At 42.6% G+C, this 22,052-nt stretch overlaps 1 long non-coding RNA gene across 1 annotated transcript; it reads right to left on the reverse strand.

The window, feature by feature from the left end:
- Positions 1-365: 365 nt before the first annotated feature.
- LOC122460731 lies at positions 366-18,677 on the reverse strand. Its single transcript, XR_006282203.1, has 4 exons — positions 18,556-18,677; positions 15,050-15,056; positions 9,834-9,839; positions 366-376 (listed from the first exon to the last, which is right to left on the reverse strand). It is a non-coding gene; the product is annotated as an uncharacterized LOC122460731 (long non-coding RNA).
- Positions 18,678-22,052: the final 3,375 nt, after the last annotated feature.

Below are 22,052 nucleotides of genomic sequence, written 5' to 3' on the forward strand. Positions count from 1 at the left end.
TACTCTCCGGCCGTCACCGTCTCTCCTTCCCCCGCTGCCCTCGCTTTGGCGCACGACCATCACCCTTTAACTCTGAGGATCGCGCGCCCCTGGGTGCGCTGGCAGAGGCTGGGTTTGGACCTTTGGTAACAGCTCCAGTGGTCATAGATACTAAGGTGAGAAGGGACCACTCTGATCATCTAGTCCGACCTCCTGCACAGCGCAGGCCCAGAATCTCACCCACCCACTCCTGCGAAAAACCTCACCCAGGTCTGAGCTATTGAAGTCCTTAAATCATGGTTCAAAACTTCAAGGAGCAGAGAAGCCTCCCTCCAGTCAACCATGCCCCATGCTACAGAGGAAGGCAAAAAAACCTCCAGGGCCTCTCCAATCTGCCCTGGAGGAAAATTCCTTCCCGACCCCAGATATGGCGATCAGCCAAACCCTGAGCATATGGGCAAGATTCACCAGCCAGATACTACAGTTCAAGGTTAGGAAGGAACCTTGAGGGCACTTGCCCAACAGCATGCACCACTCTGCTCTGGGAGTTTGTTACGGGTGTTTTGAGTTGTCCTTGCCTTTTAACAGGCCTTGGGAATGTTTCCATTATGATTGGGTTACAAGTCCATACCATATGGTGAACCCCTTACTCCCTCTGGTGAGCAGGTGCCTGCACAAGCAGTCTCACTAACTTCAGTGTGACTACACCTGCTAGTGATGTCTTTGCAGTATGAATAGGAAGGTCACAGTTTTTTTTCCTGTGAATCATACCCTCTGAACACCAATCTAAACACCCCGGGGGATTTTGGGAGAGGGTTGAAATCCAGTATGAAATCCAAAAGGTACAATTTGGGCCCATCTTCACTACAAATATACAATGGATAATGTTTTCAAAAGACCCTGAGTGACTGAGGAGCCTAATTTCCATTTTCAAAAGTGACTTGGGCTCCTAAGTGACTTAGGTACTTTTGAATATTTAACCTAGTAGCAAAAGTTTTCTTTACAAAACAGTGAGCCAAATTGCTCACAATTAGGTTTTACAGGAAGTAAAAGGCTTGTGCTAAAAGACAGAAGAGAGATTCAGCATATGCCATGGATTTTATCAGCCAGTGCACTCGGACTTGGAGAAGAAAGAGGGAAACTGGACTTTGAAACTTCCATTTCTGTTTCTCCCTCAGCATCAGTGACAATGATCCTGTGACTGTGTCATTCTGATCATTGTTCTGCCAAAGTGTTTAGACTAACCAGGTCAGAACAAGGAAACAATACTGCAGTCTATCCAATTATCAAGAACTGAAAAAGGAAGAAGAACCAACTCTGGGAGAAAAAGATTTCAGAAGCAGCCTAATATGGCAGATCAAAAATAGATACAAAATGGACACTGCATAAAATGCCAGCACTGCTGTCAAACTTGTAGGCACACAGAGGCTAATTTTAAAGGGATTTATTTGTTGCTGGGCCGAGCAGAGCAATGCTTACCTCCTAGGAAGCTTGCCACTTGGTGGAATTTTCGGCCCTGAGTTAAGCATCTCCATGCCACCAAGGCTCCCTATAAAGTTCATGGGGGTAGTTAAGTGCCTAGCAAAGAGATCCTCAGAAGCCAGCCAGCTGAGCCAGGAGCTGTGCAAGCAAGCCAGGAATGAATACCATGGAAAGGGGTGAGGAGAGGAAAGGGGCTTAGGCCTGGTGCACCTGTCTAATGGATCAGAGATAGGCACTTCCCCCTTCTCCACTTCCTGCTCAAACTGGACACCCCTCTCACACTCACCCTATATTTCCCCAAGCCCTGGTTGTCTTTTGTGGGAATGCTGTGTTGCCCCCATACCTATCAGTGGCCTGCATCTGTCCCTGGTGCTGCAAGGTCTGACAGATAACAGAGCATGCTTAAAGGACTGAGTCCTGCCGGCAAGATAAGCCACCCTGTCTAGTTTAAGAATTCTGCTTCTGGGCCTCTGGGCTTTGGCTTGAGCTAGGACTCTGAGCAGTTCATTAGATGTAGGGTAGCAGCAGTGCTAAGGCTGCTTTGAAAATGCAGACAGAGGGAAATCTAGGGAGGGTAGGTAGCACCTGAGCTACAACTTTGAAAATGCCAGTGGTGCCTACATGGTGGATTTTGGCACCTACCTACCTATTGAGGTGCCTAAGGAACTTTAAAAGCTGGTCTATGTTCTCAGTGATTCACTGACCTTGCAACACATGTATATCTCATTACACCAATAAAATACCTGCCCTTGCAGCCCTAATCTGACTACTCAATCATGGGACTATTCACTTGAGAAAAGACTGCAGAGTCAGGGCTCCTGTTGTTAAAATTGATAGCCAAGGATGAGTTCTGTAATCTTCGTTCACATTAAGTAGCACCTACTCTGGCAAGTACTCCCTTTTGAAGTCAATGGAAATACTCAAGCCAGTAAGTGTCACTCAGCAATAAGTAAGAGTTGCAGAACTGGGCCCACAGATCTGCGAGTTACCCCTCACCCCCAAAGAATGGAGAAAAAAATACATAGAATTATTTTCACACTCTTAGAATTAAATTTGAACTCAACATTTTCTATGCTGGCAGAAGTCTGGAGTGTAGACATAGTCAATGTTTCCTACATTTTAAAAAAATAAACAGTTTACAAAATAATATGACTCATGAAAACTGTATGGTTCAGTATGTCAGATTTTAAGTCAAAATATTTACTAACTGTAATTCCAACCAAATAGAAAACTGTTGCAAAAATATTTGCTAATGGACCAAATTCATCCCTGGCACAACTCCATTTACTTGAATGCACAGTCCTACTCCCTCTAGTTAAAAAATACTTTCATCACATAAGATGTTGAAAAATATGTAATTTCACTGTGTTTCACACACCCCTATTTCAGAGGACTGCAATCTGCCATCCAGGTACTCTGTGGAGTTGCTTCTGAAATATTACTGATGCATCTGTCTTCAATTAGTGATGCTTCTTACTAGTCATAGCCTGGTCAGGCCTGTTTTTGAGGAGTGAGAGGCTTTTTGGATCAATTTATAGCTCAAAAACAGCCAAGTGACTCTACTCCATATGTGGATGCTTGATGTTTTTGTTCAGGGTTTCTTTTCTTGTAAGTTCAATCATGATAAAATTTGAGGACAACATCGAAAACTGAAGAAATCACTAGTACATTGGAGGACAGAACCAAACTGCAAAGAGCCCAGTAGAGATGAGAACAGTGAGGACTGCACACAATGAAGGCAAAGTTTGGTACAAATAAATGTAAAGACTCAGGAAGAGTAAAAAAAAAAAAAAGGGAATAAATACCAAGAAGCTGAACTAAAAACATTAAAGCATGTTCATATTCATCTTACCTCCTTCAGTCTGTCCTATTCATTTTCCATGTTGCCACACAGCAGAGTGAGTGAATACTGCAAAACAGTATTACTTAGATTGTAAGCCCTTTGTGGCAAGGACCAGCTGTTTGTTCTGTTTGTACAGCACCTAGCACAATGGAGATCTGGTCCATGCCTAGAGCTTCTAGTCACTACAGTAATACAAAAACAAACAATAATATTCACAAATGTTTCTTCTGATCCTTAATAGGCATTCAGTTTGACCACGTTTGTGCCCTTGTTTGCTTTTCAGCAAACATTCATTCATAGAGCTGTTTAGAGAACCTCTCACCTTGTGATATTTACAGATGAATATGGATATTTTCTATTTGCACTTCTCAGCTGATTTATAAAGTTTCACTCATCCGACCATGGAGCAGAAACAATACTCTTTGATTTAGGTGAACAATCACACACTGCAAATAATGAACATCAAATTGTAGAAGACAGAATGACAGCAAATAGTTTTCAAAAAACCATAAAAGCTCAAATACGTTCACAAACTGTTTATCTGTTCAATTATAAGTAATGAATACATTAATGAAAAACAAAGCCTGTTTACTAATCATTCGAAAACTGAAAAAGGGCTAAACTGAGAACGAAATATTCACTACAAATAGTTTGCTCACTTCTAGCAAGCTCTATAGTTGCTGTAAAGTATGTCTGGAATTGGGGCCAAAAGCCTGGACTGGCACGTATCCAGAAGAACATGGCTATCGTAAAAAGCAGTCCACCATCTGAAAACATCTGTGAACCATTTCCCTATAGTACTTGACCCTTGTAGTCTTGATTGAGCAACAATTCAGAAGGCAGCTTCAGCTTGGTTAGTGCAGAACATTTCCAGACACAGGAACCAAAGGATCTTCTTTGTCCTTGCCACAGCACTCACATTCCTACTTTTCAATTGCTATTCTCTCCAGGAATGCCCAATTTCATTGCAAAATGGGGGGGGGGGGGCATCAGCGGTGCTGTGTGTGATTGTGGAGGGCGGGAGGATGAACCTTCTCTGTATGTATGCACGTTTGGGATGCTGTTTGCCTTGTTTAGTGGCTCTCAGAACATACATTCTGCAGTCATTGTCTCAATTCGGAAAAAATGCATATGGTCTAATGTTATCTTTGCAGCTGACAGCATCATTCACAGAAAGATATATTACAGGCCCCAAAGGACCCAAATTACATTGGGGGTATCAACCACAGCCTGTCTGAAACATTCTTCCCACACAAGAGATCCACTTCCTGGACACTACGGTGCTAATAAGCGATGGTCACATAAACACCACCCTATATCGGAAACCTACTGACCGCTATTCCTACCTACATGCCTCTAGCTTTCATCCAGATCATACCACTCGATCCATTGTCTACAGCCAAGCGCTACGATATAACCGCATTTGCTCCAACCCCTCAGACAGAGACAAACACCTACAAGATCTCTATCATGCATTCCTACAACTACAGTACCCACCTGCTGAAGTGAAGAAACAGATTGACAGAGCCAGAAGAGTACCCAGAAGTCACCTACTACAGGACAGGCCCAACAAAGAAAACAACAGAACGCCACTAGCCATCACCTTCAGCCCCCAACTAAAACCCCTCCAACGCATCATCAAGGATCTACAACCTATCCTGAAGGACGAGCCATCGCTCTCTCAGATCTTGGGAGACAGACCAGTCCTTGCTTACAGACAGCCCCCCAATCTGAAGCAAATACTCACCAGCAACCACACACCACACAACAGAACCACTAACCCAGGAACCTATCCTTGCAACAAAGCCCGTTGCCAACTCTGTCCACATATCTATTCAGGGGATACCATCATAGGGCCTAATCACATCAGCCACACTATCAGAGGCTCGTTCACCTGCGCATCTACCAATGTGATATATGCCATCATGTGCCAGCAATGCCCCTCTGCCATGTACATTGGCCAAACTGGACAGTCTCTACGTAAAAGAATGAATGGACACAAATCAGACGTCAAGAATTATAACATTCAAAAACCAGTTGGAGAACACTTCAATCTCTCTGGTCACTCAATCACAGACCTAAGAGTGGCTATACTTCACAAAAAAGCTTCAAAAACAGACTCCAACGAGAGACTGCTGAATTGGAATTAATTTGCAAACTGGATACAATTAACTTAGGCTTGAATAGAGACTGGGAATGGATGAGTCATTACACAAAGTAAAACTATTTCCCCATGGTATTTCTCCCTCCCACCCCACCCCCCACTGTTCCTCTGATATTCTTGTTAACTGCTGGAATTAGCCTACCTGCTTGTCACCATGGAAGGTTTTCCTCCTTTCTCCCCCCTGCTGCTGGTGATGGCTTATCTTAAGTGATCACTCTCCTTACAGTGTGTATGATAAACCCATTGTTTCATGTTCTCTGTGTGTGTGTATATAAATCTCTCCTCTGTTTTTTCCACCAAATGCATCCGATGAAGTGAGCTGTAGCTCACGAAAGCTTATGCTCTAATAAATTTGTTAGTCTCTAAGGTGCCACAAGTACTCCTTTTCTTTTTGCGAATACAGACTAACACGGCTGCTACTCTGAAACCTGTGATTCTTCCAACTGAGCAGTCACTTTTAGTTGGAGTGTGTGAGTTCTGGGAAGATATTTCAGAACATTGAAGGCCATTGGAAAGTCAATTTAGGGCCAAAATTTGTTAATAAAATAGGTTTTACACACACTGAGATTGAGATGTGTTTCCTTTTTAAAAAAAAATCCAATGAAAAGACCTTTTTAAAAAAATTTAAATATGTAGTGCTTGCAGGCCAAACGCTGCCACATCGTGCTAATGCATACCAGGCAGAAAGCAAAACAAAGCAGACACTTAGGCATTGCAGTGCCTAGAAAACCATAAGAACACACTGCAATTCACAAAGCCTGAGTTAGGCTTTAGGTTTGCTATGCAATGAATGGGGAGAGATAGGTCCCTTCGACTGCAATCCATAAAGCCTACACAGCAGGTGGGGAGCTGCCTCAGCTAGCCAATGAAAGTTGCCCACTGGATGGATGTCTGCTAAGCCATCGGCCCCTCTCACTGAGATAGGCATCTAAGTCTTGGCTACAGGGAGGCCCCTAGTTCAAGGGGAACAGAGGTGTTTGGTCATGTAAATCATAAGTGACGCCCAAAACAAAATAGTGGGGGTGTGGGGGGGGTCGCAGAACAAGGGAGATTCCTCCTGGGAAACTGATCAGTCTTGTTTTTGCAGTCTGAACAATGAAAACAAACAAAATGATAAAAAGTAAAGGAGATTTTTTAAAAAAAAAAAAATCTTTCAATTTTAATCATTTAAGATTGACCCCAATAAGGAACAGTTTGCCCTGTCACGGTTCTGTTGCTCCCCTCCAGTAGCACAAAGAATACATAGAGCCCATTTCACTAGCTTCATGAGGATTGTTTCATGAACTCCCCAGGTGCCCTGGAGCGGGCACAGCAGCTGGGGAATTACTAGGGAAAGGAAGCATCGTCAGAGCAAACCCATGCCTTGGGGATTCCTGGGGGCCATAGGCAATAAGGCCTTGTGGCTGCTGTAAATTACCTCACAGGCTGATCAGAGGAATGCAAAAAAAGTGGCATTAAGGCACCTTTCCCAGCCACTTCCAGTCTGGTGTCTAGAACAAAGGATCCAGTCCACTTTTTTTTTAAACTCAACTGTTTCCCTTTCATGATTACTGCCATTATGCAGAATCACCCAGGAAGGACCTGTAACAATCTTGAGCTTCGTTAATTAACAAACCAAATGAATGAGAAAGAAATAAAACTTTTAATAAAACGAACTGGAGAACTTCTGTAGTGAGGTGCTGCACACAGCCATGGGGTGTGTCCCAGCCTCCAGAGCGCATCTCCAAATTGCTCATCATAACATTGTCCCTTATGAGGGAGTGTCTCTAAATTATAATCTTCTACAAACATATCTCTATATCTTCCCTATTAAAGAAAAACAATTTCTCTCTTCTATACCATTTATATATATAAAAGGTAAAAGCAGCTAACAACTATCTAATAACACATGCATTACATTCTTAACCCATGTAGTACATTTCCATAAACCCAATTTGTCAATTACCTAGAAAGAGAGCTTACCAGCACATCACTCTCCAATGAGTCTTTACCACTCACTTTCCTCAAATACCCCTTCTCTAGGCAGGTTAGCAAGTCTCTAGGAGTTTTTCAGGATGTTTGATCTCCAGCTTTGGTCTTCTCAGTATCAGCCTTTCATTAGAGTCTGAGTTGTTCCCTTGTTCTTTGACAGTTTCTTCTTTGTGCGTCCATGATACAGGATCAGTCAGACGGGAAATGCTAGAGTCCACATCTACTGTCAGTGTGTTGGAACTTTCTGGAATTATTCGTAGACCCCTTTGATTATGGCTAAATGTGTCCCCCTCATCTGTCCGGACTACGCAAGACCTTGAATGCCCCTGATTTTTAATCACAGGTTTCAGAGTAGCAGCCGTGTTAGTCTGTATTAGCAAAAAGAAAAGGAGTACTTGTGGCACCTTAGAGACTAACAAATTTATTAGAGCATAAGCTTTCGTGAGCTACAGCTCACTTCATCGGATGCATTGGGTGGAAAAAACAGAGGAGAGATTTATATACACACACACAGAGAACATGAAACAATGGGTTTATCATACACACTGTAAGGAGAGTGATCACTTAAGATAAGCCATCACCAACAGCAGGGGGGGGAAGGAGGAAAACCTTTCATGGTGACAAGCAGGTAGGCTAATTCCAGCCGTTAACAAGAATATCAGAGGAACAGTGGGGGGTGGGGTGGGAGGGAGAAATACCATGGGGAAATAGTTTTACTTTGTGTAATGACTCATCCATTCCCAGTCTCTATTCAAGCCTAAGTTAATTGTATCCAGTTTGCAAATTAATTCCAATTCAGCAGTCTCTCGTTGGAGTCTGTTTTTGAAGCTTTTTTGTTGAAGTATAGCCACTCTTAGGTCTGTGATCGAGTGACCAGAGAGATTGAAGTGTTCTCCAACTGGTTTTTGAATGTTATAATTCTTGACGTCTGATTTGTGTCCGTTCATTCTTTTACGTAGAGACTGTCCAGTTTGGCCAATGTACATGGCAGAGGGGCATTGCTGGCACATGATGGCATATATCACATTGGTAGATGCGCAGGTGAACGAGCCTCTGATAGTGTGTAAAAACACCATCCTAGCCACTATGGATGTAGAAGCCCTCTACACCAACATTCCACACAAAGATGGACTACAAGCCGTCAGGAACAGTATCCCCGATACTGTCACGGCTAACCTGGTGGCAGAACTTTGTGACTTTGTCCTGACCCATAACTATTTCACATTTGGTGACAATGTATACCTTCAAATCAGCGGCACTGCGATGGGTACCCGCATGGCCCCACAGTATGCCAACATTTTTATGGCTGACTTAGAACAACGCTTCCTCAGCTCTCGTCCCCTAATGCCCCTACTCTACTTGCGCTACATTGATGACATCTTCATCATCTGGACCCATGGAAAAGAAGCTCTTGAGGAATTCCACCATGATTTCAACAATTTCCATCCCACCATCAACCTCAGCCTGGACCAGTCCACACAAGAGATCCACTTCCTGGACACTACGGTGCTAATAAGCGATGGTCACATAAACACCACCCTATATCGGAAACCTACTGACCACTATTCCTACCTACATGCCTCTAGCTTTCATCCAGATCATACCACTCGATCCATTGTCTACAGCCAAGCGCTACGATATAACCGCATTTGCTCCAACCCCTCAGACAGAGACAAACACCTACAAGATCTCTATCATGCATTCCTACAACTACAGTACCCACCTGCTGAAGTGAAGAAACAGATTGACAGAGCCAGAAGAGTACCCAGAAGTCACCTACTACAGGACAGGCCCAACAAAGAAAACAACAGAACGCCACTAGCCATCACCTTCAGCCCCCAACTAAAACCCCTCCAACGCATCATCAAGGATCTACAACCTATCCTGAAGGACGAGCCATCGCTCTCTCAGATCTTGGGAGACAGACCAGTCCTTGCTTACAGACAGCCCCCCAATCTGAAGCAAATACTCACCAGCAACCACACACCACACAACAGAACCACTAACCCAGGAACCTATCCTTGCAACAAAGCCCGTTGTCAACTCTGTCCACATATCTATTCAGGGGATACCATCATAGGGCCTAATCACATCAGCCACACTATCAGAGGCTCGTTCACCTGCACATCTACCACTGTGATATATGCCATCATGTGCCAGCAATGCCCCTCTGCCATGTACATTGGCCAAACTGGACAGTCTCTACGTAAAAGAATGAATGGACACAAATCAGACGTCAAGAATTATAACATTCAAAAAACAGTTGGAGAACACTTCAATCTCTCTGGTCACTCGATCACAGACCTAAGAGTGGCTATACTTCAACAAAAAAAGCTTCAAAAACAGACTCCAACGAGAGACTGCTGAATTGGAATTAATTTGCAAACTGGATACAATTAACTTAGGCTTGAATAGAGACTGGGAATGGATGAGTCATTACACAAAGTAAAACTATTTCCCCATGGTATTTCTCCCTCCCACCCCACCCCCCACTGTTCCTCTGATATTCTTGTTAACGGCTGGAATTAGCCTACCTGCTTGTCACCATGAAAGGTTTTCCTCCTTCCCGCCCCTGCTGTTGGTGATGGCTTATCTTAAGTGATCACTCTCCTTACAGTGTGTATGATAAACCCATTGTTTCATGTTCTCTGTGTGTGTGTATATAAATCTCTCCTCTGTTTTTTCCACCAAATGCATCCGATGAAGTGAGCTGTAGCTCACGAAAGCTTATGCTCTAATAAATTTGTTAGTCTCTAAGGTGCCACAAGTACTCCTTTTCTTTTTTCTGATTTTTAATGATATCCCTTTGGCCCCAAGTATTAGAGGTGTGATTCTTCAGGCACACTAACACCTGGGTTAAGAGATGGGAGATCACCGGCCCTTTTTTCAAAATAATATGTCTGCTTCCACTTCTGATTTTCTTTCATCTTCCATATGGCTTCATTGTGATGAGATTTCAGCAAGTTATCAGTAATTGGTAAATTAGATCTGATCCTTCTTCCCCATTAACATCTGAGCTGGAGGAAAGTCATTCTCCAGAGGTGTATTTCGGTAAACTAGTAATGCTTTATACAAATCACCCCCACTGTTAAAAGTCTTTTTCATAAGGTTCTTTACTGTCCGTATAGACCTTTCTACAAGTCCATTTGATTGGGCGTAATTTGGATTTGATGTTTTGATGAAAATCCCAATCTATGGCAAATTGCCTAAAATCTGTACTGGAAAATTGCAGATCATTATCACTAAAGACTTCATCTGGAATTCCATGTCTGGAGAAGGTTCCCTTCATGCCAGCTCTCACTAACTTAGTACTGTGCAGTCTGCAAATTTCTGTACACAGAGAAAAATAATCTCTGACTATTAAATAATTATTTGATTGTCAGGTAAATAACTCAGCGACTACCTTCTCATAAGGCCTTTGTGGAACTGGATGAGGCCTCAGTGTCTCTGCTTGTTGACATGGGTTGTATTTCAAGCATGAAAAGCAGTTTCCTACCACATTAGTAATGTTGTGATTGATCTGCTGCCAAGATAGCACCTCTCATGCTTGTTGTTTGCATTTCTCAGTTCTTAAATGATCCTCGTGGATCTTCTGTAGCTTTTCTTTTGGAATTATAACCTTACTGCCCTTGAAAATCACCCTATCTATCAGTAAGTTCATGTCTGCAGTTCCAATAGCCTCTTACACTTGGATCTACTCTGAAACCTGTTACACTTGGACCGTAATAGCTTATTTCTTCAGGCCACACTTTAATTATCACTTCTTTAAGGATTCCCAATGATTCATCTTTCTGTGTTTCCTGTTTTATTTGTTGCAGTTTCCTGTTGGCTATGGGAATTGACTTTACAATCAAAGCTACATAGGCTTGCATCTGTCTCTAAAGGCTTCACTGGTTTCGTGGGAGCCACTGCTCTGGAAAGTGCATCTGCAGTGAACATGAGTTTACTGGGCATGTAGGTCACAAGCAAACCATACTTTTGCAGCATTATCATGATTCTTTGAATCCTTAAGGTACAGTCATTTAGCAGTTTGCTAAATAATGCTACTAGGGGCTTGTGGTCCCATTTCAACTTCCACTGTCTGTCCATAAATATACTGATTGAATTTCTCACAGGCAAACACTATTCCTAGAAGATCCTTTTTGATCTCTGCCTATCTGGTTTCTGCCTCAGTCAGTGATTTGGATGTATATGCTATTGGTTGCCAACAATCCTCATGCTTCTGTAAAATCACTGCACCTAACCCAGACTGTGAAGTATCTGATGAAACTTTAATAGGCCCTCCTGGTGCACAGAACTTCAACACTGGCTCTTCTGTCAGCTGTTGTTTTAAACCTTCCCATGTTTCCTCCTATTCTGCGCCCCAGTACCATTCATTTTTATTCTCCAGGGGTTTTCTCAAAGCTGCTGCTTTGGTAGATAGATTAGGTATGAATTTTCCAAGATAATTAACAATTCCCAGGTGTGACAGGTTGGACCCCTCTTTCGGAATGCCACCTGATATATGGGATTTCACTGAACCTGCCTGGCGCTCCACTAGCCTGGTCCCCCTTTCCCTGTTTTGCTGAATCAGCCTCTCCGGCCTCTGGCAGCACACACCCACAGGTAGGGATGCACCAGCCTTAGAATTGCACAGAGTCTGCAAGCAGCTCTCTATGGGAAGATTCAGCTAGGAAATTGCCCAGCACTCAAGTGTAGCTCCCCTCTGGAAAGGACACCCAAAATAATATTGTCTTGTGCTGTAGAGAAATCTATACAATGTAAGTTCATTAATTTGCCTCCTCCCTCAAGGTGGAAGAAGATTTGCACAACTCTCCCCCCCCAGTTATAAATTGCACACACTGGGTTTTATAATTAAAAAAAACAAGTTTATTAACTATAAAAGGTAAATTTTAAGTGATTATAAGGGATAGCAAACAGAACAAAGCAGATTACTGAGCAAATAAAACAAAACACGCAAACTAGGCTTAATACACTCAAGAAACAGATTACAGAATGTAATTTCTCACCCTAAAAGTTGTTTTAGGCAAGTTGCAGAGTGGCCGTAGCTTAGAGTTCCAGTTATGTCTTTTTACAGACTAGACTCCTTTGTTTCCAGTGGAAAAGTACAAGTAGTGTTCAAAGTGATACTTTTTACCAGGTGACATTGTCACCTGACCTTACAGTGTCAAAGCAACTATGAAACCAGGTTTATTTGCAATGTTCACAGGAAGGAAATCCTGGAAGATGAGGGATCCACATCTTCGAAGACTCAATGTCTTTTTCCTAATGGCCCATTAAGGCTGATTGCTTACTGTCTGGTGAGCAGCTCCAAGTATAATCACAGTTGTAATTGTTACATAGTCAATATTCCTAACTCCAGATACAGAAATGATACATGCATACAAATCAGATAATCACATTCAGTAAATTATAACCTTTCCAATGATATCTTACATGAGCCATCTTGCATACAATAGATCTTTGTTATGCCATATTTATAGCATAAGCATATTTCTATAAAGAATATGGAGCATCACATCATACCAGAAACCACTGGACATCTTTCTTTGACTGGGGACATACATCATTTCAATGACTGAAATCTTCCTCTTATCAGGTTTTACACATTCACTGGAAATAATGTCCGCAACAAAAGTCAGTTCTGTAACACCTAAAACACATTTCTCCCTATTAGTCTGAGGTTTGCAGCTCTCGTTTCATCCAGGACTTCCCAAAGTCTACGATCTTGCTCCTTTTCCACAGTTCATAGATCATATGTATGGTTTTGTGCTACATTTCTGGTGCTTTAACTATGCCAAAGAGTAAGCATAAGAATCTGTATCTTCCAAATGGGGGTATTAAATGTGCATAGTTTTGAGCTTTCTTCCATTAATTTTAGCTGCCAAAAACCTGAGGATGCATCCAATTTACTGAAATATTGAGCATTTGCAACCTGAGCCATAATCTCTTCTCTGGTTGATATTCAGAAATGTTCTCTTTTTATAGCCTTGTTGAGGTCTCTGGGAACTAAGCATATGCATAGCTGGCCGTTACTTTTTTCCACAATGATGAGAGAGCTCACCCATTCTGTTGGATCATCAATTGTTTGTATTACTTGCATTGCTTCCATCCATGCAAGCTCACCCTTGAATTTATCATGGAGTGCAAATGGCACTTTTCTACATGGATGGATAACTGAAGGGACTTGCTTGTTTATCCAGATTATATGTTCATGCTGCAAGCAACCCAACCCTTGAAACAGGTCATGATATTCCCAAAAGAGTGCCTCATCGCCAGGTTCAGTATGATCTTGTAGTGAAAGCACCGTTTTACCAGATTGAGTTTCTCACATGGAACCAGGCCTAAAATTGGTGTCACCTCCTTGGGCACTACAATGAATTGGAGCTTGCACATGGTGTTTTTCTGGTTGATGCTAGCAGTGCACCTCCCCTTCACTGGTATATTTGTTCCAGAATAACTAGTTACCTTTATTATTGTTGGTCCCAGTTTTGGTCCTATTTTCAGTCTCTCATAATCTTGTACAGAGAATATGAGTTCCTGTGTCTAGTTCAGTGAAATAATTGTTCCATACGTAGTACCCGGTTCCTCTCATCAGGTTTGGTAGACCCCAGTACATCTATGAAAAACTCCTCAACCAGATTGTCTTTAACTGAATGCACTGACTTTGCTGCATTTGGGATCTGCAGCATTTTGCAAAATGAATATTTTCCCCACATTTTCAAAGGCACAAGTTTCCAAAGGCAACATAGTGTTTGGGTCCAAGCTGTGATCCATACCTTCCACATAACCGTTTGTACCCAATTTTCCTCCTAGCAGTGGTTTTCATATTGAGTGGTTCAACTTTTTGATTTGACCTATTCTGGCTATATTCTTTAATACTTATTATACAGATAACCACTTCTGGTTTCTGAATTCAGCTCTTTCACTTGAGTTTTCACAGTTTCTGCTGCCTTGCATATTTGGAGAACTTATTCTAACATTAAATCTCCTTCACGGAGCAGTCTCTCTCTTACCACATTGTCTTTAATACCACAACTGATTCTGTCTCTGACCAGAGATTCTATCAACTCACCAAAGTCACAGGTTTTACTGAATTTCCTTAATTCTGTGATATATTACTCTATAGGGTCATCAGTTTTTTGCATGCATGTAAAAAATGTGTCTCTCTCAAAGTTTTAATTCCTTTTTGGCATGCAATCTTCCTCGTATTTAGTCAGTATTTTATTTAACTTCATGCTTTCACCTTTTTCACACTTACGGTTGTTATAAATATCCAATGCTTCCTCCCCAACAACATGCAAAAAGACTGATTATTTCACTTTATCATTTTTTTCTTCTGCCCCTATGGCTGCTAAATACAATTCAAATGTCTGAATTTTTTCAGTTCTCTGCAACATTGCCTGACAATTGCAGACAGGAAGGAGGTTGCAACACATCCATTCCTCCCCCCCCCCCCCCCCCGCCTTCTTAAGCTATTCAAGCTACTATTGTGCTCACCAAATACATGCAAAAGCCTCTGTGCCTGGTGCTCCACATGCTTTTATGGTGTTTACCTTAGTCTCTGCTTTCAGTTGCAAACACAGGAGTTAACTTCAAAATGACTGCACGTTCCTTCTCATTCAGCACTTCTGACACCATGTAATGATCTTGGGATTCATTAAATAACCAACTATATGACTGAGAAAGGAATAAAACTTTTAATAAAACAAACTGGAGAGCTTCTGTCATGATTTGCTGCACACAGCAATGCTGTATTCCTAACCCCCACCTACAGGGCATATCTCCAAATTCCTATGTTCATAATGCTGTCCCTTATGAGGGAGTGTCTCTAAATTATAATCATCTACAAACATATCTCTACAGACCCCAAAACACATTCTAGATTATATTGAAAGTATCACTTCTCTATTGCCTCACTGAAATGGACTCAGTGGAGGGTAGAGAAAACATCAATCATTCTGAGCCTTTAACATTATAACATAGTTTCTAGGTGGAGAAATTAAAAATACTCTAATGTCTCCAGATGAATTATAAGTAGAAATTTAGGTAGGCAGAATGTAATTACCCAAATTGGAATTTTGCCAAGGATATTAGATTTCTGCACATATCACTGCTGCTTTTCACAGTACCCGCTTGCAGAAAACTGAAACATGAATACCTTGGGGTATTTTGGGGTGCTTGGATGGGATTAAAGTGAATTTTGAGTTCTTGAAATAGATACTTCTAGAAATTTGAAGTCCTCAGTTTATCCACAGAATAGGTCAGTACAAGTGCAACTTCCTATAAACTCCTTCCTACTAGTTAAAATTGACACTTTTTTCTCATTGTCCAATAGGATAAACTCAACTGTCACAATAGGTTGTTATGGCATAAATGAATGCTGTGTCAAAAGACCACTATGTTGTGTCGAAGGACACAAATTATTTCAGGACTCATGAATGTTCTATAATCAGCATTTCCAAGATTCAGAAGGACCAGGTTAATACATGACAAAAGCAGAATTACCATGATTACCAATTACCAATGTTGCAGTTGATGTATCTCTGTCTTGAATTTGCACTTCCAGTGGTGAAAGGATGGTTTCAATTTCCATGACCCATTCAGTCCTTGGCCTCTCAGCTGAAAAAACAAAGATGCTAATTAGCGACGCTGTGACAATGGAGCTGATTCTTCACTGCCATATAGCTTGTGTAATGATTAGCACGTGTGCAAAGGGAGTTTAAAATGCTCCCAAGTAAGACTGCTAGTTTTTGACATCTATTTTGCACAGGTATAAGTGATAATGCAAGACAGCGGAGAAGCAGGTCTGCAGGATTTGTCAACCGTCAATTAGTTTGAGACTTTCGAACTCATTTTGCATACAGCACCAAAGAGCATTCTGACAGTAATGATCTTTGGTCACTACAGATCTGACCTGGATTCACATCAGTGATCTAGTGGTGAAAGGCTTTGTCTCTCATTATTAATCCCTTAAGCCAGTGTTTCCCAAACTTGGGACGCTTGTTCAGGGAAAGCTCCTGGCGGGCTGGGCCAGTTTGTTTACCAGCCGCATCCGTAGGTTCGGCCCCCACTGGCCACAGTTTGCTGCTGCAAACTGTACCCGCTGCTTCCCGCAGCCCCCATTGGCCTGCAGTGGCGAACTGCGGCCAGTGGGAGCTGCGATCGTCCGAACCTGTGGATGCGGCAGGAAAACAAACCAGCCCAGCCCGCCAGGGGCTTTCCCTGAAAAAGCGGCGTCCCAAGTTTGGGAAACACTGGCTTAAGCCATGCAGCCCCTTCCTACACCATATCTGAAAGGAATTTCACAAGACAAGAGCAGCAAATTCCCTTCTGGGAGCAACGGATCCCAAAAGTCCCATCTACCCTGGTAAATAAACAATGCAAATATACCCACTGTAAGAGTTAAAATAGAATGTGTATAGCCATTATGAACCAATCATAGCTGTTTAGAAATCCTGTTCTATTCTAGCACGTAATTTATAAATTTAGGGCCTGCTTGATCAGAACCATACAGCTCTTTGGCACTGGTGACTATAGTCAGCAGGAAATACCCTGGCATAGGGAAATTACCCAGGAAACACAGAGCTTGCAGAAAGCCACCTCTGCCCCAAACCCTTTGTGCTGAGCAGAACTTGGGTGCAGCAATGAATTAGGACTTGCAACTATTACATCTTGTCCTCAATGGCCCAACAAACGATGATTAGCATGGTTTGTGTTTTGAAGGAGCTCCTCTAACATGGTGTGTATGGACCTATGAAGAAAAAGAAAAAGGAAGAAGAAACATTGCAGACATACATAATTGGCTGAAATTGTCCCTGGAGTAACTCCCTTGACCTTACAATCAGTGGATGTTGCTTAGGTAACAAAGACAGAAACAGTTTAACGTCTGAGCTCTCACCTTCCTTCCTGTAATTCAGAACCTTCTGCTGGCTTGAAGCAGCTCTCTGCTAAAGGGGATGATACTCTGGAGCAGGGGTTCTCAATCTTTTTCTTTCTGAGGCCCCCCCAAACATGCTATAAAAACTCCATGGCCCACCTGTGCCACAATAACTGGCTTTCTGCATATAAAAGCCAGAGCTGGCATTAAGAGGTAGTAAGCAGGACAATTGCCCAGAGCCCCATGCCACTGGGGGCATTGTGAAGCTAATTTTCTCAGGGCCGCAGACTTCAGCCTCATGCAGTGGGACTTTGGCTTTCTGCCCTGGGCCCCAGCAAGTCTAACACTGCTCCTGCTTGGCCAACCCTCTGAAAACTGCTCGTGGCCTCTGCCCCACAGGGGCCCTAGACCCCTGGTTGAGAACCACTGCTCTGCAGAATCAGCTCTTGGGGAAGGATTTTCTGCTGTGGTGTAGGATTACTCCTAATGATTTTATGGTGCAAACCTAGACTTTAATAGTCATCTGGGACAATTTTTCAGATACAGCATTGTGGTGTCAAATCGCTTCCAAACAGCTGCAGAAATAGTTACCAAAGATGCATTCCCAAATGCTCTCAGATGGAGAATACAGCAAACAAACCAAGACAGCAGAAGCAGCAGCAAGAAAGGGGACTGTATCTCATGCCATCTTTCTTTTTAGAGGGAGAAGAAACGAGAGCCATGTAGATTATTTATGACATATCCTTGGGACAGGGAATATTTTCTTGGGACCATAGGACCCCAATTCTGACTGAGCAACTGGTACTACTGTAACACTGTAAATAGTTTTCTCCCAAGTCCATGCCTAGTTGGAGGATAACAATACAGAGCAGAGGAAGAAGTCCTCCAGCTGAATGGTTTTTGCTTCTATGGGTCTGTGTGTATTCTTCCCTACAGATTCCCAAGATCTATGGGGTAGTACGCCTAACCCCCATCCCCTCCTTCCATCTTTACACATCTTAATAGGACAACTTGCACCACGCAGAGTGTACCTGCCCTGAGGAGCTAATGGTCCTCTCACTGGATTGTCTGCAGGAGAAGACAATCTGGATTGAAATTTTACATTACATTGCAGTGCAGTGCATGCCAGGACAGTAATTTAGTGACTTGATACTGATCTCAGTTTGTGATGGGGTATCCACCCAACAGGCCAAGGCCTGAAGGGATAAATTTGGCCAATTAACCTATAGGCTACACCTGGAGGAAAGCCAGGGAATGCTAAGGCCTAATTTGCTGATGAAATCCAGCTGGGGGAGTAGCTGGGCTGGGTTTATAAAGACAGGAAGCTGGCAACAGAAAGGGGCTGTAGAGTAGTAGTCTGTAGCTACTCTCTAGGAGCAGGGAGGTGTGTTTAAGGCCACCAAGTTCAGTAGTCAGCAGTTACTCCCTGGGACAATGGAGTTTGAGCTGGTACACTCAGAGTGGGGGAAGCAGTCCAGGGAAGGAGCAACAGGGGCTGAGAGAACCAGGCCACAGTTGTTAGGTATAGGATCCCTGTACTGGAATTCAGAGTAGTGGGTGCGCCTACCAACCACTGGGAAAGTGGCACCATCAGGATAGTGATGAGAAGCAGGACTGCCTCAGAGCATTAGTGTCGAAGGACTTTGATACCCTGAAAGGGGAAGACTATACTAAGAGTGAGAAAGAGAGCGATGGCAGGGCATGTAGCAGAAGGGGTTGTCAGACCTGAGTGGCGCTAATCCCCAGACATGGCTACAAGAAGGCACCCCCTAGGGGTGAGAAGAATGCCCTGTGACATATCCATTTTCTACAAGTCATTATTGATTTATTACAGTGTAAGAGAGGCTGGAGCTTTGACATTAGGCATCAAAAGTCCCCCATATAAGAGGCTATGTTAGTGTTGGGCAAACCTCAAGAGGCTTAATTAATAAAATATTACTTGGTACTTTATATATAGGGCTTTTCATCCTAAGTCTCAATCCAATGGGAGTAGGATTGGGAGTATTATCCCCTATTGACCTAAGCAGTTAGCCAAAACTCAGGTTGTTCAGTGCTAGTTAGACATGTCAAAAAGCCTGGACTGCACAGTAGCAGGATAACAATCCTCAGGAGAGAATAGCATTTTGAGAAGGTTACAAAGACGCTGACTTTGTTGGAATTGCCAAATTGTTTCAAAACTTTTATTTCACTAGCCAGCTAATGACAAATAGTTTTTGCAATAGTGCAGTTGTTAAGCAAGTCATTTCTGCTATAACTTTTCTTTTCCTATTTAGGGAAGGATTGTCCAGTGGCCTATGCACTTGAGCAGGACAGTAAGAGGGGCACAGTGACCCCTTCTGCTGCTGTGGGGGAGGGGCTATGCACCCAACAGACTCCTCCACAGTAAGAAGAGCATTCTTCACAGGGCTGTAAATTCCTCTGTCATGCAGATGAGCAATGTGCAAGGCCTTGTCTCTGCCCCCAACACACTGGCTAGTGCAGCTGAACCAATGTAGAACTGGGAGCAATCTGCTATTGGAATAGATCATGTACCAGTAGATGATTAATTTTTGCCCTACAGCAAAGTCACGATTCCCTCCCTGGTCCACTCCTGGTGCAGTATGGCTCCCTGCTGTCCTTCACTCAGGGCAGACTGCAAAGTGACAAATCTCTTCCCCTTTTCAGTAGCAGGTTATTGAGCTCTCTATCAGTCTCCTTAATGGCTAATACATTTTACTGTAAACTCTTGCATGGGGATATTTGGGGCTGAGAGGCACAATGACCTTTCAGAATCATCCATACACAGATTAGCAAACATGCAGAGTGACTGGAGGAATAGACCTGCTTCTAAGAGTTATAGACAACAATGGCTAGTAGATAGAATAGGTGAGTCAATGAAATGTTCTTAGCTGACTAACAGGTTTCAGAGTAGCAGCCGTTAGTCTCTATTTGCAAAAAAGAAAAGGAGGACTTGTGGCACCTTAGAGACTAACAAATTTATTTGAGCATAAGCTTTCGTTCAAGTACTCCTTTTCTTTTTAGCTGACTAAAATTCACAGCCTAAATTCACAGTGCTGCCCACTTGCTCTGGGAGAGGATGTGTCTTTGTCCCTTTTTGTGGAGCACTTTATTTCCCCTGTGCATTTGGCCAGCTGCTCTGACTGGGAAGCAAAGGGGCTAGGGCCATGGCCAGGGCTCCTTCTACTCCTTGTCCATCTCTAACCCTCCCATACCAATTGCTTGCAGAGGGGAGTATCAGGTCAGTAGCCTCTACTGGAGTCCCCAAAGCTGGAGTTGCACCCCATTGCTTGTTCATGCCCAGATTAAGGGAGGGGATTTTACTGCATAGTGAGCAAAGGCTGTGAATGACTGGCTCCTACATAGCTGAACAGGGGGCAAAACTGCCTCTGAATACTGATCTGGCTGTATCTTATATAGAGCAGCCAGAGAGAGAATTTGAAACACACTGCATCCTATTGCAAGGTGTATTGTACGGGGGGGATCCTGTACCAGCAGCATAATGAGCTGTATCCTCAGCTGCTGGAAATCAGTAGCTCTATGGAAGTCAATGGGGTTGCATCCACTTACACCAGCTGAGGATCTGTCCCAAAGTGTTTTAGGAAAAACTGAGCTGAATATACATTGTACTGAGGAGTGTCTGTACACAAAATATTCTACCTTCCAAACATTATTACCGAGAATATATCTTTTGGGGCTCTGGGACTGAAAGAAGGAGAAAAAATAAAAATAAATGTTGCCCATTGACTTCAATGGGATAACACAAATGCCACTGAACAATATTTGGACCAATATATATTGAAATGCACAAACACAACACAATGGAGATGAGGATATCTATGAAGTCTGAACTCAGAATTAAATCCCTGGGTTTTGTGAGTTTTTTTGTTAATCCCACCCTTAATATTCCCTCTAAAGGGGTTATTTATTTGGGGTGCGTTTAATTTTCCATTTTCTGGCCAGGTAAGAATCTTTGTGTGTGTGCCCTTAACATTGGTGGAAGTGTAATTGAAAACACACAGTGCTTTTAGCAACAAAAAGCAGTTAGGCATATGTGTGTGACTGCATGTGCTAATGCTTTGTCAAAGAATCTCATTTGTTTATTTTGCATCAGATCAGCTTACTGAGAACAATTATCAAACACTTCTTTGGTGTCAGTTATGTTAATTCCTTTTACACATTTTCTCCCTGAATCTTTATAGCCTGCTATGGGCTCAGAAAAGTCGCCTGGCAAATAGATCTTTCTTGACAGAACTTTTCCAAAAGTCTCCTTTATCTGGTTTGATTTTGCATTTGTAGCAGAGTGCATTGTTTTGTTTTGTACAGTACTGTTCAGACCTAGTAAGAGACTATGCATGATAATTATTTTGCTCAATTATGCCCAGCACAAAACCACCATATGTACACTTATAGCGAGAACATGGGCTCATGAGAATCAAATGAAGAAATATTTGATTCGGGAAGAATTATAGTAGGCCAGATTCTCAGATCATGTAAATAACCTTGCTCCATTGTTCAGTGACACTGATTTACATCAGCTGAGGCGCTAATCCATTGTCTTTTGCCATAAATTCTGCTCAAGTTAATGGGATGGTGTTGTGGGAGGGGGCACTCTCTCTAAAAATGCAGAGGTTATTTAAATTATTTCCCCTTCTTTTGACACACAGAACAAGTATAGGATGGGCAGTAGTACATGTTTTCCCCACAAATGAGTCTCAATCCCAATTTGGAGGAAC

Source organism: Dermochelys coriacea, chromosome 1 (genome assembly GCF_009764565.3).
Source record: "Dermochelys coriacea isolate rDerCor1 chromosome 1, rDerCor1.pri.v4, whole genome shotgun sequence".
NCBI classification, from domain to species: domain Eukaryota; kingdom Metazoa; phylum Chordata; order Testudines; family Dermochelyidae; genus Dermochelys; species Dermochelys coriacea.